The sequence below is a fragment of the Boleophthalmus pectinirostris genome, unplaced genomic scaffold (genome assembly GCF_026225935.1).
Source record: "Boleophthalmus pectinirostris isolate CB_2022bp ecotype Guang Dong unplaced genomic scaffold, ASM2622593v1 HiC_scaffold_8, whole genome shotgun sequence".
Taxonomy (NCBI): Eukaryota; Metazoa; Chordata; class Actinopteri; order Gobiiformes; family Gobiidae; genus Boleophthalmus; species Boleophthalmus pectinirostris.
This window is the reverse complement of record NW_026571515.1, coordinates 17712793-17727992: the sequence shown is the minus strand read 5'-3', so window position 1 is coordinate 17727992 and position 15200 is coordinate 17712793. Positions and strand designations below refer to the sequence as shown.

At 39.5% G+C, this 15200-nt stretch overlaps 1 protein-coding gene across 1 annotated transcript in view; it reads right to left on the bottom strand.

Annotated features, from left to right (window-relative positions):
* Positions 1-15200, bottom strand: part of LOC110158091 (plexin-B1-like) — a 108278-nt gene that overhangs the window by 68818 nt on the left and 24260 nt on the right. Inside the window, exon 2 of the mRNA XM_055165735.1 lies at positions 4968-5060. The gene's annotated coding sequence lies outside the window, so the exon portion shown is untranslated. The remainder of the gene's footprint in view (positions 1-4967; positions 5061-15200) is intronic.

The following is a 15200-nucleotide window of genomic DNA, read 5'->3' as shown; positions in this document are numbered from 1 at the left end:
CATCAAAACTAAACAATAGCAACTTCCCTGTATAGTCAGGCAGGTATAAATGACTGAGCACCAGCCTCTTCACATTCAGTAATACTATATGGATTAACAGTGCCACTATAAAGACACATTTGCTTGTATTAATTATGGAGCAGGTCAATTGCCATTTACCATATTGCCCTATAAAACGCCAGGGCACGTTTCAAGACTCCCCTGGGCTCTGTAACATAACCTTGATTGGATATTCCCACTGTGACTATCAGAGATCAAATGGTTTGCCTTCAGTGTGAGACCACTCAACTCAACAGGCAAGCTTAACACGTTTTAAGATGTGATTTTGAAAGATATTTATTTGTTTGTTTATTTTTGTTTATGTTTATGTATTTATTTATTTAAACTTGTTTATTTTTATGGATCATCATTAGATTAGAAAGGGATCAGGGGCAAAACTTAATATTACTTCCTGTATTTACCTGACCGGTATCCTGTATTTTCCTGTGTTTTCTCTTCTTGTTCTGTTGTTGCGTGCTGTTGTTGTTTTATTTTTTACTTCTGATATGGTTTTACACTTTTAAAAAGGTGCACTATGTAACTTTTCATTTGGAGGGCCTGTCACCTTGTTGTCTCCATGGGGATGTTGTATTTTTGCCTTGGCTATTCCACAGAATGTCATTAAACTAATTTTTGTTCATTGAGACACGCAAGTAGCCTACAAAGCCAGACAAGGTTACAGGACAGATATGTGGTGAGGTGACCCTGTTCACACTAAGACTAATTGTTTTTATGGAATTTTCTTGCATTAAAACATTACACATGGATTTTGGACATAGAACCTCGTTTCCTAGTGAGCCAGAGTGTTGGAGACGTGTGGAGACACTTTTTAAAATATTCCATCCAGTCCTTGTATTTGCAGAGGTCACTGGTGCGAGGCTAGTGCATGTCAATGGCCATAGTTATTCTGCCACTAAAAACAGTTTTACCCACTCCACAAAACACCCGAAGCAAAACTGTTATTACACCAGACTGTCGATGTAAATGTTTGTGTTGATAGAATAATGTTTGAAATAAAACTAACCTTGCATCACATGAATCGTCGCATGTTGAGGGACTATTTTCTCAGCAGCAGCGGAATTTTACTTTGCTGGTAAGGTAGGTCCTAGGTGATATCAGTCCACCTCTGCCAAGCCTTCTCCCAAACTCGCCGCTGCTGCTCAGACATAAATCCTTCAAATGCCAGGTTGGTTTTACTTCTAAAATTATTCTATCGACAGTCTGGTGTTATAACTGTTTTGCCTCGGGTGCTTTGTGCTTTTTGTAAAACTGTTTTTAGTGGCAGGCTAACTGTGGCCATTGACATGCACTAGCCTAGCACCAGCGACCTCTGCAAATACATGGACTGGATGGAATATTTAAAAAGTGTCTCCACACGGCTCCGACACTCTGGCTCACTAGGAAATGAGGCCCTATGTCCAAAATTCCAGACTGTCCCTTTAATTTAATGCCATGTACTGTCAGTTAATCCATGTAAAGCTTTAACATCTCCATGGAGAAAACGCAGGTGGCAGAGCCCAGAACCCGTGAAAAAGTTACAGTGCATCTTGACATTCAGGTTCATCATTATACAGGATGTTTTTGACAATATTTTGTAAAATTTAAGTAAAAATGGGTAAAATTTGTGTGTGGGTATGTAATTAATCACTAATAATAACATGTCTACATCTGTGAATGCTCAACTGCCCTCAAGTTCACACTGTGTCCATCAAACCTCTGTATCTGCGCAGACTTTGCTTTGACTGACATCTCCAGTGCAGCAAACTACATCTGCCACTTTTAGCCCCAAAGACAATAGACTGAAAAGATGACCAGTCTGAATCATTAGCATGCCGGCTCTACAAAAACAAAGCCCTCACAAATAACCATTCCTCTGAGGTTAGTTAGTGGTTTAGAACAGGCCATATGCTCTGATGAAGCCTGCGTCACCGGCCCATGTGAGTACGCTCATTGTTCAGGCTGATGCTAAGGAGGCAACAGTGGGCTCAAACTCTGCATAGATTACCACCTACGGGCCGGACAGCCGCAACTCTCCAAGTCCCCTCTTTCAGCGCAGCTAAATAGACCCGGGTCGGCCATTGTGGCGCTGGGTTGTCGTGGCGACGGGGGTGCGTTGAAAGGAGAGTGGTGGTCTCGCTCATGTCGGCGGTGGGCATTTTAATCAGCTTGTCACACTGTCTGGGGGTGACTGGTAATGGTTGGGACAGAGGCGTACAGTTCTTTTTTGCTGTAATAATTTCTGTGTAGTCGTATGATTCAGAGAGCTCTGGGAAACATCTAGATTCATTTTCCACTGTGTTATTTAATAAAAGAGCCAGCGGAGAGGGGGAAAGTGCTATAGCCAGGCACCAATGATGGCCAAATGTATTGCCAACATGGCCAAGCCGGATGTTTCAAAGGGATATAAAAATAATGGGGGCAACATGGAACCAAAAACTGACCTAGTTTGAGCCGAAGAAACTGTGTGTACAAGAGTAGAGCTTGTTTCTGTCAGAGTATTAAAAAATCAGGTATTAATCGATTTTAAAGGTGCACTGCACAGTTTTTTTGGTGGAGGGTCCGCTTCCTACTTGTCTCCATAGAGATGTTCATAGGTATGACTTTAAACATTTACTTCTATTCATTATGTGTGTTTCCATTGCTCAAAAACACAATAATTAATTCTGTGAATAGGGGCAACTCTCCACAGATCTGAATGTAACATAGTGCTGTAACTTGCTTGTCTCCCTTGTGATTATCTATACTGTGTAACGTACTCTAAACACAGCAATAATATTTCCATGGAGGTATCGCTTCTAAAAGAAAAAGTCACATTCAGGACAAAAATGAATCTTTCCTGAACAGCTTTAGAATGATCTTGAGCTGTATCAGAACAAATAAAAGAGCACATAGACTAGTATCTGCGGTTGGACCTACCTGGACAACTGAAGGATTACAAAGACCACATGGTAATATAAAAAAAATGAACTACAGTTTATGTTGAAAATCCATTCTATTGTCTAAATAAATTATGTTTTATGTATCGAGTCTATTCCTTGGTTTCAAAATTGAGCTGAAAATGTAAGTATTGTGAAAACACTGTCAGAGTAAATTCTACCACTATTTTATGAATGCTGCATAACAAATGAACAAGAGAAATTAGTTTGACAAATGCTATTAATTTAAGTGATACAATTTCCTTATTTGCACTGATCATGAATCAACTAGTCTAACTGGATGGACATGTTTTTCATCCTTACAATCTAAAACATATGTAAAAGTGAAATGTCTATTATATTATTGCTATAAAATCAGTGATTGAAAAAACATTTTTCCATTGCAGAATTCCTAAAATGTAGCTTTGACGTTCACATAAAAGGGAGGTGAAGACTATAATTGCTATGACCATGACCTGCGCCCTGTTCAGTCTTTTACAACTATTGTTTAATAAAAGGAAAAAATGTCATATTCAACCACACACCAGTAATAAGAACCTCCTTTTATTAGAAATATTCCACTTCCACTTTCAAGGGAACAAATCTCAGCCACAACTTAATAAGACAAGATCAAAAAATTCCAAAGACAGTCCCAGTCCAATCCCACTGGACTGGGCTACACACCAAAGAGCATCATTTGTTTAATTCATGAAAGAATCACATGACCTCTGGGTAAACCTTTGACTCCGCCCTCCCTCCAGCCCTGGTCCTCTCCCAGTGTCTGCGCTCTCACCCGGGCTGCTGGTATGCAAGGCGCCTCTCTAGATACCACACATATTCGGGATGCTTGGTCCGAATGCTTAAGAGCTGCTGTCGTGCCCGGCTGTTGGGAGGGCACCGGCTGCATGGTTATAACATTACATCACCGTAGAGGGACCCTCCACATCTGCTTAAGGGCTGAGCAGATGTGGAGAGCTTCTTTAGGTACAAAATGTCTTAAACGTGAACCATGTGGAGGGTCTACCATCCGCTTGTCTCCATGGACATTTTGTTGCTTTGTCTGGAATGTCCCGGTATGATATTAAATGCATCACAGAATTTACTTGTGAGCTGTAAGCCTCGTTATAATGTTGTTACCTCCTTTAAACATACCTGGAGATGTATTTTGTTTCACTCACGCATGAATAACCCTTTATTATTAATCTGTCTAGATGTCCCAGGCTCAACACATGTACAAACTATGGCACATTCTCACGTCTGGCGACACAGTGGCTCCTCTCAAACCAAACTAGCGCCCATAATGTGGACTGATGATGATGATCTGAGTGAAAAAAGTGTGAGTGTTAAAGAGTGTGATGTTTCTGGAGTGAATTAACTGAATGATGCTTTTGATAAGGATGATGATTTTAAGATGCTGAGAGAACTGGGTGCGAATGATGATACAGAATTGTTATGATGCTCCAGACATTATAAAGATTGTATGATTTTATGAACTATAACATCAACCTTCCCAGGGACTACAGCTGGAAATTAGCACTGGCGCTATAACCTGGTACAATGCATCTCTCCTGTTAAGGTTAATGTATATTGTGCACTGTCCCCGTCTCATTAAATAAATAAACTAAACTAAAAAAAAAAAATAAACATGCCCAGCTCCAGTTTGTGATGTCGTGTGGTGGTAGTTTTCATGTACTTTTTACCTTTTGTTTTAGAGATTGGAAATTCCAGGGCTGAAATCATCCAGATGATTCTAGTGAAGGTGTATCGAGTTTAAAAACACAGTGGCGCACTTCCTGTATTACAATATGACATCACAAGTTGGAGTATAGTATTTTCTGTTTGAGAAAAGCCTAAATATGTAGGGTTTGTGTGTTAAACATGTGTGAATGAAACAAAACACAACTCCAGGTATGTCTGTGGTGAGGAGATTATAACTTTATAACCAGAAAATAGCGTAATATGGGCCCTTAAAGTTAAATGTTTAGTACGTGATAAACAAGTGAATTTCCTTACCCAGATCGTAGGTGTTCTCTTGTTGGTGGAAGCAGTGATCTGAACTTGTATTCTTGTCCACTCCACTAACACCTCTGTCTCCGCTTGAGGACACTGCAAACACCCAGAGTAGGACAGGACAATTCAGGTGACTGCATTCTCTATGGAACACATTACATCCTTTTGTCATCCCAACATGGAGGTGAGACATTAAACTGGCACTTGTCTCTGGATTTTAGACCCTCGCTAACACGCTACCCCACAGAGAAGACAGTTCGACAATACCAGGCAGGAATATCTCAATGGCGTGACCAGTCGTTTTAGCTCTAGTATGTAAAAGACTGCCTACTCTGACCAAGGCGTGTTTCATCTACAGCCAGGGCACCCATGCACGCATAATCCCACCAAATCTCTAAAAAGGGAGCGGTGACAGGCGTTCCTAATTCGCATTTCACCGCGGATGGCCCCGTACAGTCCGCGGGGGTCATTTTGTGCACACTGGGCAACTGCTGGAGGGTACTTCCTGCTGTATTACTCTTCTCCGTAGGGTATAAAGTGCTGGTTAAACAAGCCAGTGATGTAGAAGTGACAAAAGGAAATGCATGTGGGCGTAACAAGAAAGAAAATCGATAAAAGCTGACTAAGTAGATATTGGGAAACCAGCCAAACTGTAATAAGGCGGTTATCACTGTATTGTGCTTCAGTGAGCATGAATAAGGCAAAGAAACAATCAATGAGTTTCAGAGATGGTTAAACTATTAATTTTATGTGAGCCATATTATCTAAAACCACAGCTTCAAAACAAAAAAAAGGAAAATAAATGAATACGTATGAATAAAACATTAAGCTTTGATTGCATTTGTATTGAACTGCTGAACGTAGGACTGGGAGATATCGAGGAAAAAAAAAAGAATCCTGATTTATTCCCCAATATTGAGTGATCTCGATTTTCAATTCATCTTATAAAAACCTAGATAGATGGAGCAAAATGTCAGTATTACTATAATTTTTATTTTGTGTTGATAGGACTAATAATTCTAGATATATCCATGTTCAAAATTTGGAATTAGTTTGTACAATATTTTAGCAATATAAAGCATATGTGCATTATCGTTGAGGCAGAAACCCGTTTGATGTCCATGCACTAAATGAGGTTGTTGACTTTCTGTAACTTGGATTATAAAGTTGAGAGGTGCCAGAGGAGAGAAAGAGGAAAAAAGCTGCTGCAGCTGGATCAGAGAGAGAGAGAGAGGGGGAACAGACACAAACACACAGAGGCAGACTCACACTTACAGAACATATACATTTGAAGATGTTTAAACTATATGATTAGCAGGTTTCACCGGGCCGGAAAAAAAGAGGGAAACATTTGCAGCTGTCATCACAAAACAGCGAATGCAGTTAAAAGTGCATTGTGTCTTTTCTCAGGAGGGCCATACTTTTCTAAGTGGAGATGTTATTGCTCTGCCTGAAATGTTTCACAGTATGACATTAAACCTTTCTATCTTCATGTAGAGACCAAACCAGACCAAGTTACAGGTCAGATCTGTGGAGAGGCGAGCCTGATCACAGTCAGAATGTCTTTATTTCTAGGTATTTTTGAGCTAAAATACTAACTATTATTGAATAAATGTAAGGTAGAGCTGTTTAATATCATACTGTGGAACATTTCAGGCAGAGCAATGACATATCCATGAAGAAAAAACATTTGACGGACCCTCAACCAGAAAAGTTACATAGCGAACCTTTAATGTGATTAGTTAACAATAGGAGTGTAATGATATCCAAGTCTCACGATACAATATCGTCACGGTATTAACCTCAAGGTACAATATTTATTGCGATATTTTGTGGAGGCTAGCAAAACTGTAAATATGCAACTTTTTTCTCTTAAAATGCCTTGTCAAGACTTCCAAAGAACTAAGATTTAAAAGTGCTTAGAACTTATATCTCTTCTTGGAGTCTACATGGAAATGGAGCAAAGGATCATGGTCTGTGTAGTTCCCTCTGTCTTTTTTTTAGCTATTGCTGCACTATAACTCTTGATTTAAGCAAAAAGACTTGTAATTCGATATATTGTGATGGTCCACGATATTCTTGTGAGAACTCTGACGATACAATATCATATTTCGGTTATTGTTACATCTCTAGTGAACCACAGCCATGACCTTGCATCAAAGTGTGCTGATCTAGCATTATGTTTTATTTCTATCAGTCCATGAAAGTCATTTGAATCAAGATTTCGTGACGCTAAAATGCTCAATAAAAATAAATTGCATCTAACCTATTACATCTTCATACTGCGCATAATTAGCTGGGGTCTTTCCTGTCCAATTCAAATTAGTGTCTGCTAATTGCACAAAGCCACGGTCCAATCATAATATTTCCAGTAGCAATTTCCGCTCCCTTTTCTCAGCTCCACAATGACTTTAGACTTCCATTGAGCCTCCGAGCTGGTGGTTTGGAGTGCGGGCAGGTGGGACTCATATCCTGGCCTTCTGTCAACAAGCCCGGTGACAGACAGCTTCATTAGAAACAAAATGGAGACATGCCTCACCCCCCCATCACCACAACACTGGTCCCCTTAGCTCTCCGGAGATTGGGAGAGTGGGAGGTCTTCACTTGTCAGGTGCTTAATAGACTGTGCTCTCTACATCTCGCTTTTGGTAGAGATGCATTTGAGATTGGGCCCTCCACAAGTTGAGGTGGTATCTTTGGCAATGACAGGAAATCAAAGATGATGGATGAGAGTGGTGAGGTTCGGAGGTGTTGGAGGCTGATCCGGAGACAAAGAATAAAGTGGGGAGAGGTTAAACGTATGATAAAACCAGCTGAAAGAAGCACGGGGGGATCGCAGAAGTCATTAATCACCTTTAGCCTGTCAATCAAACGTCAGCTTTCTGAATCTACGCATGTCAATGCCATTAAAGATCCTACATGGGGTATAAATGGATTCTTGTGAGCTGTTGTATATGTTATAATGTTGTTACCTCATCAAAAACATAACTGGAGTTGTGCTTTGTTTCATTCGCACATGTATAGACTTAGACTTAGACACACTTTATTGATCTACAAGGGAAATTATTTGGACACATCACAATACAATAACAAAAAGCAAAATATAATAGTAATAATAAATTACAAATAAGTAGCAAAAATAGCAAGAGACTGGTGTCAAAAAAGGCATATTTACATAAAAGTGTATGTACAAGTACAGAAATATAGTAATACCAGAGGTGGTCTTCTCTGCTGGTCTAAAAAAATATCTGAATCACAGACTGATATATTATTCCTCAACAAAAACACGTCCAGTTATATTATTATTAAATAATTCCAAATGGTCTGTCCACTTCCTTTCATAGCTTTTCCGACGGCTGTGCTGCTTCCAGTCATGTATTTTCATATTAAAACATTTGGCCAATCGCATTTCAGCATCATTTGTTGTCAGGCAGAGTCAAAGTCAAAGAAGTCTGCCTGAGGCCTTCACAATCCATTCTGAAGGCCCATGAACACAAAATAAATGTCCAGGAAACAGTTGCTTCAACCAATTTTGAGTTGGTGTCACCAGGGCCTTTTAGCAGGCGTATGGAAACATCACTGTATTCAGACCCGTTGATTGGACAGTCAGAGAGCGCACCAGCCAAAGCAGCAAACTGCATCTGTAGCGGCTACACGAATCAAAATCCTTATTAAATTATGTATTACTAATAATAAATGTGGCTACAGGACTTATCTATCTGCAATGCAACAGCTCTTTATACTGTATTTCTGTAGAATAAGATGCTTTTATAACCATAAAATAGTTATTGGGGAGTGGATTGTTTCAGATGGAGCACTACTGAAGCCCTAGGTGTGAAATGCACGGTCTGCCACTGAGTAACACAAATATCTCAGCTATATACAAGAGGTCATAAGGAAAGATATCATATTGTGATGTGTGAGCTACTGTGTCCAAACAATTTCCCATGTGGATCACAGTTTACAGTTTGTCTAAGTCAATACATGTGTGAATGAAACAAAACGCCACTCCAGTTATGTTTTTGATGAGGTAAAGCAACAATATTATAACATATACAACAGCTCACAAGAATACATTTTGTCTATTACTCTCTGAACTTGCAGCCTGCTCCCTAATTCAGCATGACTTCAAAAAAATTCCAGATTACTTCCCCAGTCTCTTAGCTCAGTGGGTGCCGTGAGGGCCTCTTTACAGTCAGTGATCTGGAGACAAACAGTGAGCAAACGGCAGCAGGAAGCTCAGAGGAGACTTTGTCGGCACAGGGGCCACGGGCACGGACCCAACACTAATACGGCTAATGGCGAAGGAAACCCCACCGCTTCTTTAATTGAGGCTTCTCTCGAGGGTCTGGAGGAGAGAGCGGACTGGGCAAGATAAGGACAGGCAGCAGGGACCCCAGATTGGCCCCAAGTGCGAGATTGGACTGATGTGGAGAGAAGGGGGCGGGGGTTTGGAGAGAAGGGGGCGGGGCTGCGGAGGGGCTACGGGGCAACCAATCAAAGAGACACTTGAGGTCTGGGACACCTGGGATCGTCAATGATTGATCACACTGGAGGGGGAAAAGGAGGTGAAAAAGAAGGGGGGAAGATAAGAGGACGGGGATATCGAAATGAGACAAAAATTTGCCAAACAAAATTCGATAGATGCTGAATCAACAGAATTAACCACTTAAAAGAGGGAAAGATAAACTTGGTGGAATATTGAATAAAACTGTGTACTGTGTGCAAACAAAGAGTAAAGCAGGGTTTTAGGTTTTACAGGTGGGAGCTTTGTGCACTAATCTCATGAATGAAAGAATAAAATAATGGAAGCAAAGTCTGAGGGAAGAATGAATACAAAAAAGTAAAGACAACCAGAAAAGCCCAAAGAACTAAAGATCAGAGAGGAGTACAAAGTATCAGTCACTGAAAGAAGTATTTAGCTACTTAGTACATATGACCATCCCATCCACTTTCACAGAGATAGTGACATTATAGAGTAGGGGGTGCAAAATTATAGACTGATTCATCACCCAGTTTCACTTTGTGGAAACCGTTTGACCTCACAGCATTAGGATTTGTTCACTCGACAGTAGGCGGGTACTTTTTTAAGAAGAAGAAGGGCAATAACATCTTTCAACTTGATAAAAATCCACCAAACATTCTCTTTGTTCCGGCTTTAAATCCTTGATCTCGGGAATCATTGCCAACATTGAATGTATGGCTTCATCTACATAATCTCGACCACTTTGTTTACTGTTGTGCTGTACCACAAAAGGACTCAGATAGGTGCTTGAGTTTGACGTCATGGCTTCACAGCTCTTTGCTGATTGGCCAGTGCGCGGTCTACAACTTCTGTGTCATGGTTCATGTTTGTAGCGGTTGTATTTGCTGATTTGGGCATTTTATTTTGACATTTGTAGTGTCTGCTTGTAGTTTTGAGTTTTACTTCCTGTCTTGATTGTTTGCCCCACCCTAATGTGTTTCACCTGTGTCTGTGTGCATTTATACCCTGTGTTCTCCTCTGCCCTTGGTTGGTCATTGTCTCTGTCAGTTTCATCTTGTCTCGTGTCATGGCAGTTTAGTTTCAAGTTTTGGATTTTTTTGGATTTGTCATTAAATACTTCGAAGCAGTCCTGCATTTTGGGTCCTCCCTCTGTTTCTACATGACATTCTGGGGTTCTTGCAAACCGTCTAGTGTATTCCGATTCCTGGCCCAGTTGCTGGAGAGAAATGAAATTGAGCGGAGGCACTAGGTGGCGCCAGCCTGGCTAGCAAAAATATATATTGTGATACTAAATTTGGTTATAGAGTAACAGTATCATGAGTATTTTTGGTATCTTTTAGCAACCACACTAAAATGTTGTTGCTTAATCAGTGGATGTAAACAAATATGATTGTCATTTGAAATTCTCAATTTTGACATAGGCAAAAAATGTCTAGACGTAAAACAAATATTCAAACCCCTGAAGCCCTTTTAATCACAGTGACTTTAAAATACTCCATTAGCATTCTACAACCTGTGCAACACAGAAATGTAAAATGTGCTTTCCCATTAATTAACTTGTTGCCTAAGGTTAGTGTTGGACAGTTCTGGCAAAATTGAATATCTGCATTCTCCATATTCAGGAGGTATCAGTAATGTGCTACAAATTAATGATCGAGTCTAAAGTAGCATACTTTGTACGTTGGCATTTATGTTTAGTTTCATTCACACATGTTTGAGTAACCCTTTATTATTATGTCATGAAGTTGTAGTTTTCATGTAGACAGCTACCTTTTACCTTTAGTTCAGTAGACATTGGCAATTCTAGGGCTGAAATTATTCAAATCATCTAGTGAAGGTGCATGGAGTTTAAAAACATAGTGGAGCACTTTCTGTATTACCACATGATATCATACAGTGGAACAGTGTTTTCACTTTGAGAATGAAACAAAACACAATTCCAGGTATGTTTATGATTAGGAAATACGGGTTCTTTAATCATTAGCATTTCAAAAGTGATGCAATATTTCTTCCATCCTAACAGGCATGACTTTACACAGTCAACACTTGCTTTTACTGCCAACTTGATTTAGAAGGTGAATGTAAGACAACCTTTATGTGTCCCACAGTGGAGAAACAAACAGGAGGTGAATGCAGGATGTTGGGACATAGATGGTTATTTATTTATTGTGACAAAGCATCTCTCCTTGACTGGGGCAGGTCTAGATTTACGCTGGCGTGTGGCTCATTTAGTGTCGGCCTGTTTTGTTTATAGGCTTGTAACGCGAGTACACTAGCGTACCATAGAGCCTGCTTTTGTCTTCTTCTTCTACTGCAGTCTGGCTTTGGGGGTCGCCTGCTGATCCGACTCGGTGTGCGAAGAAAGACTTGGAACTGCTGTCTGAGCTGCTCACTATGTATTATTAATGAGCGGAGTGACTGATGCTGGAATAATTACTGTAGCTTTTGAATAGTAACGCAAGCATGACTTCTAACTCGGGTTCAAATGAATGAGGAGTTTGTTTCTATGGTAATTCAACTTTTGTTTCGCAGACCCGAGGCAAGATATTAATGTGGAGTTTAATGATTTACACTTCCACTGTGTCATAGCTGCACCTGCGGAGTACGAAGTCACGACAGTTACTTTGTACAGAAGTTGATAGGATGAGAGAGAGGGGTTAAATTATGTGCCAGGTGTCTCTCTATTCTCTGTTGTTTTTGATTGCTTGCCTATTGTTCCACACAGTAGATCCAAGTCATGCTAATAACAAGTTTTTTTTTAGAAGAGTACAAAACCTTCATGGGGTCTCCAGTCTTCACTTGGCTGGGTGCTGCAATTAGTCCCCAAAACTTAAACCGGCAAAACACAAAATTATATCTGTAAAAGCTGGGATTTGGGATGGGCCAATATGAATTTTTGAGCTGATACCAAAGTCCAAAATGTGACCTGCTGCTGTGGACAATAACCGATATTTGCCGCTACAGATATTTAGCTTTTAAAATCCGTAGCAAGGCCCACAAATTTATCTTAAATAGAGTTAGACTGATACTTGCACTATCAGCTTAATCTCCAGCAGAGGCCGTTATTTTCTTTGGCCCAACCAGCTTTCTATATATGCATTAAGTACAAACCCTATCTGAGCACTTAAATCCAAAGAGGGTAATGCCAAAATGTGTCTACAATGTAAAAAGTAGTAAGCAAATATCAAAGATTAACTCTTCACTGTTCATGTTGATGTAACATACAGACTTATAACGCTCAATCCAAAAAGAAAAGTTTGATATCGGCCAATACGATATGGAACCAACATATCACCTATCTCTGTTTAGGATAACTGGGAGTTTTTACCATAGATTTATTTGATTGTGATATCGTATCATCAAAAGTCTCACAATAATATTGACTTACAAGTTAAATACATGGTTTTATAGTAGCAACAGCTTATAAACATAGCGAACTACATATCCCATGATTCATTTCAGTGCAGAAAACATGAAGAAATATGCTTTTTACTTGAATTTTTGGGATTATGATGGAAACAATTCACACGAAAAACTTGTCAGGGTATTTTAAAAGCAAAAGTTTATATTAGCCTCTCCAAAATATCGCAATAAATATCGTACCATGAGATGCATGTCGTGATACTATAATACCGAGAGATTTGGATATCTTTACATACTCTACACAATAGTCAAGCCTGGTCAAATTTCTGCATAACCTCAACGTAAAAAAGTCTGGATGAAGTCAGCATAACCTTACATTTTTGGCCCACCATGAAACACAACAATGGAATTCATTAACTAGTCTGTAGCTGATTTAAGGAAACAGAAACATATTAAGGTCACTCACAGTTAAACAGCCCACTTTTCACATGCAGTTTAAAAAGTCTTAATTACACAAAATAAATTCTTGTGAGCTTTAAGCCAGGTTATAATGCTGTTACCTCATCAAAAACATACATGGAATTGTGTTTTGTTTCATTCACACATGTTTGAATAACCTTTTATTATTAGTTTGTCTACATGTTCAAACCTCAAAATGATCTGTCCCAACTTGTGATGTCATGTAGTGGTAGTTTTCAAGTTTACAGCTACCTTTCACTTTTAGTCCAGTGGCAATTATAGGGCTGAAATCATTCTATTGAACATGTATGGAGTTAAAACACAGTGGACAACTTCCTTTATTATCACATGACATCACAAGATGGACAGAGTGTTTTTCGTCTGAGGGAAGTACTCAGTCTAAATATGCATGATTTGTGAGTTAAGTATGTGTGAATGAAACAAAACATAACCCTGGATATCTTTCTGAAGAGAAAACATTATAAGAAATAGCGTAATATGGACTCTTTAATGCTTATTTGCCCTCACAAAAACATAATGCAGCTCAAGTTAACAACTAAATGCATTCCTTTAGTGTGATGAGCCTCTGTGGATTCTGGGGAAGATGATCCCTGTGGTTTTAGTCTGTGACAATCCTATTTTAAGTCATTTGTTTATTTAAGAGTTTTGCTCACCCCACGAGGGAGCAGTAAACCGACTTCCTCAACAAAAACATGTCCATCCATTTTTAACCTTGCTGACTCATTCTGGTTAGTAGGGCTGGGAATCACAGGGTCCATCACTATTCGAGGTGACACACAATACATGGGTCATGACACGATATTATCGCACTATTGTGATACATGCGAGAATCGATATACTGCACATGATATTGCTGTTTTTTAAGAAACACACACATTTTAGCAACAATGATCAAAACTGTGAACATGTCTAGTGTACTAACCCTAACAAAACTGTAGTGCGCTCACAAAAAAAGATACCAGAAAATATTCTTGGGCTGCTGTATCAATATATCGCCATGATAACGATACTGTATCACCAAATTTATTATAAAAATATACTGATGTTTTGAAATTTATGGATACCCCCAATGGTCAGTCCAACACAGTCACTAGCCTGATTCATCATCTGTTTCACTTTGTGGAAACCATCTGACCTCGCAGCATAAGAATTTGTTCGCTCAATGGTAGGTGGGTACTTTTTTCATTTAACCAATCGCTGCTATTTGGGGGCTAACTGATATATTGGGCTTTTCCCAAGATCCCGTAGGAAGAAGGGCAATAACATCTTTCCCTTGATAAAATTCACCAAATATTCTCTTTGTTCCGGCTTTAAATCCTTGATCTCGGGAATCGTTTCCAACACAGAAAGTGTGGCTCTTCGCGGACTCGCACTTCTGGGGTTCTTCCAAACCGTCTAGTGTATTCCAATTTCTGACCTAGTGGCAGGAGAGAAATGAAATTGGGCGGAGGCACTAGGTGGTGCCAGCCTGGCTACAGTATCCCTTCCCTATGAACAAAATCCATCTTGATCATGACTCTAGCCTTGGACACAGTAGCTAACACATCACAATTTATTATAAGAACAAAGAGCAAAAATATAAATTGTAATAAAAAAATAATACTAAAAATTCAGCATGCCTCTAAACTTAGACTTAAACTTTATTGCTCCATAAGGGAAATTATTTGGACACAGTAGCTCAGAGTCAAAACATATTAAAACAAAACAAAAAACTTTACATTAGTCTTGCTGTCAAACATGGCACAACTGAAAGCCATTTTTTCTGCTAATGTTGCAAATTGTGAGGTGTGAACAATACATAAGGACTAGGCCAATCACCATGTGAATGTGCCCCCTCTCATTCATCATCACAGGGTGGATACCAACGCTACGGGCTGTTGTTGCTTTCAATTAGCGGCGTCTGCGTC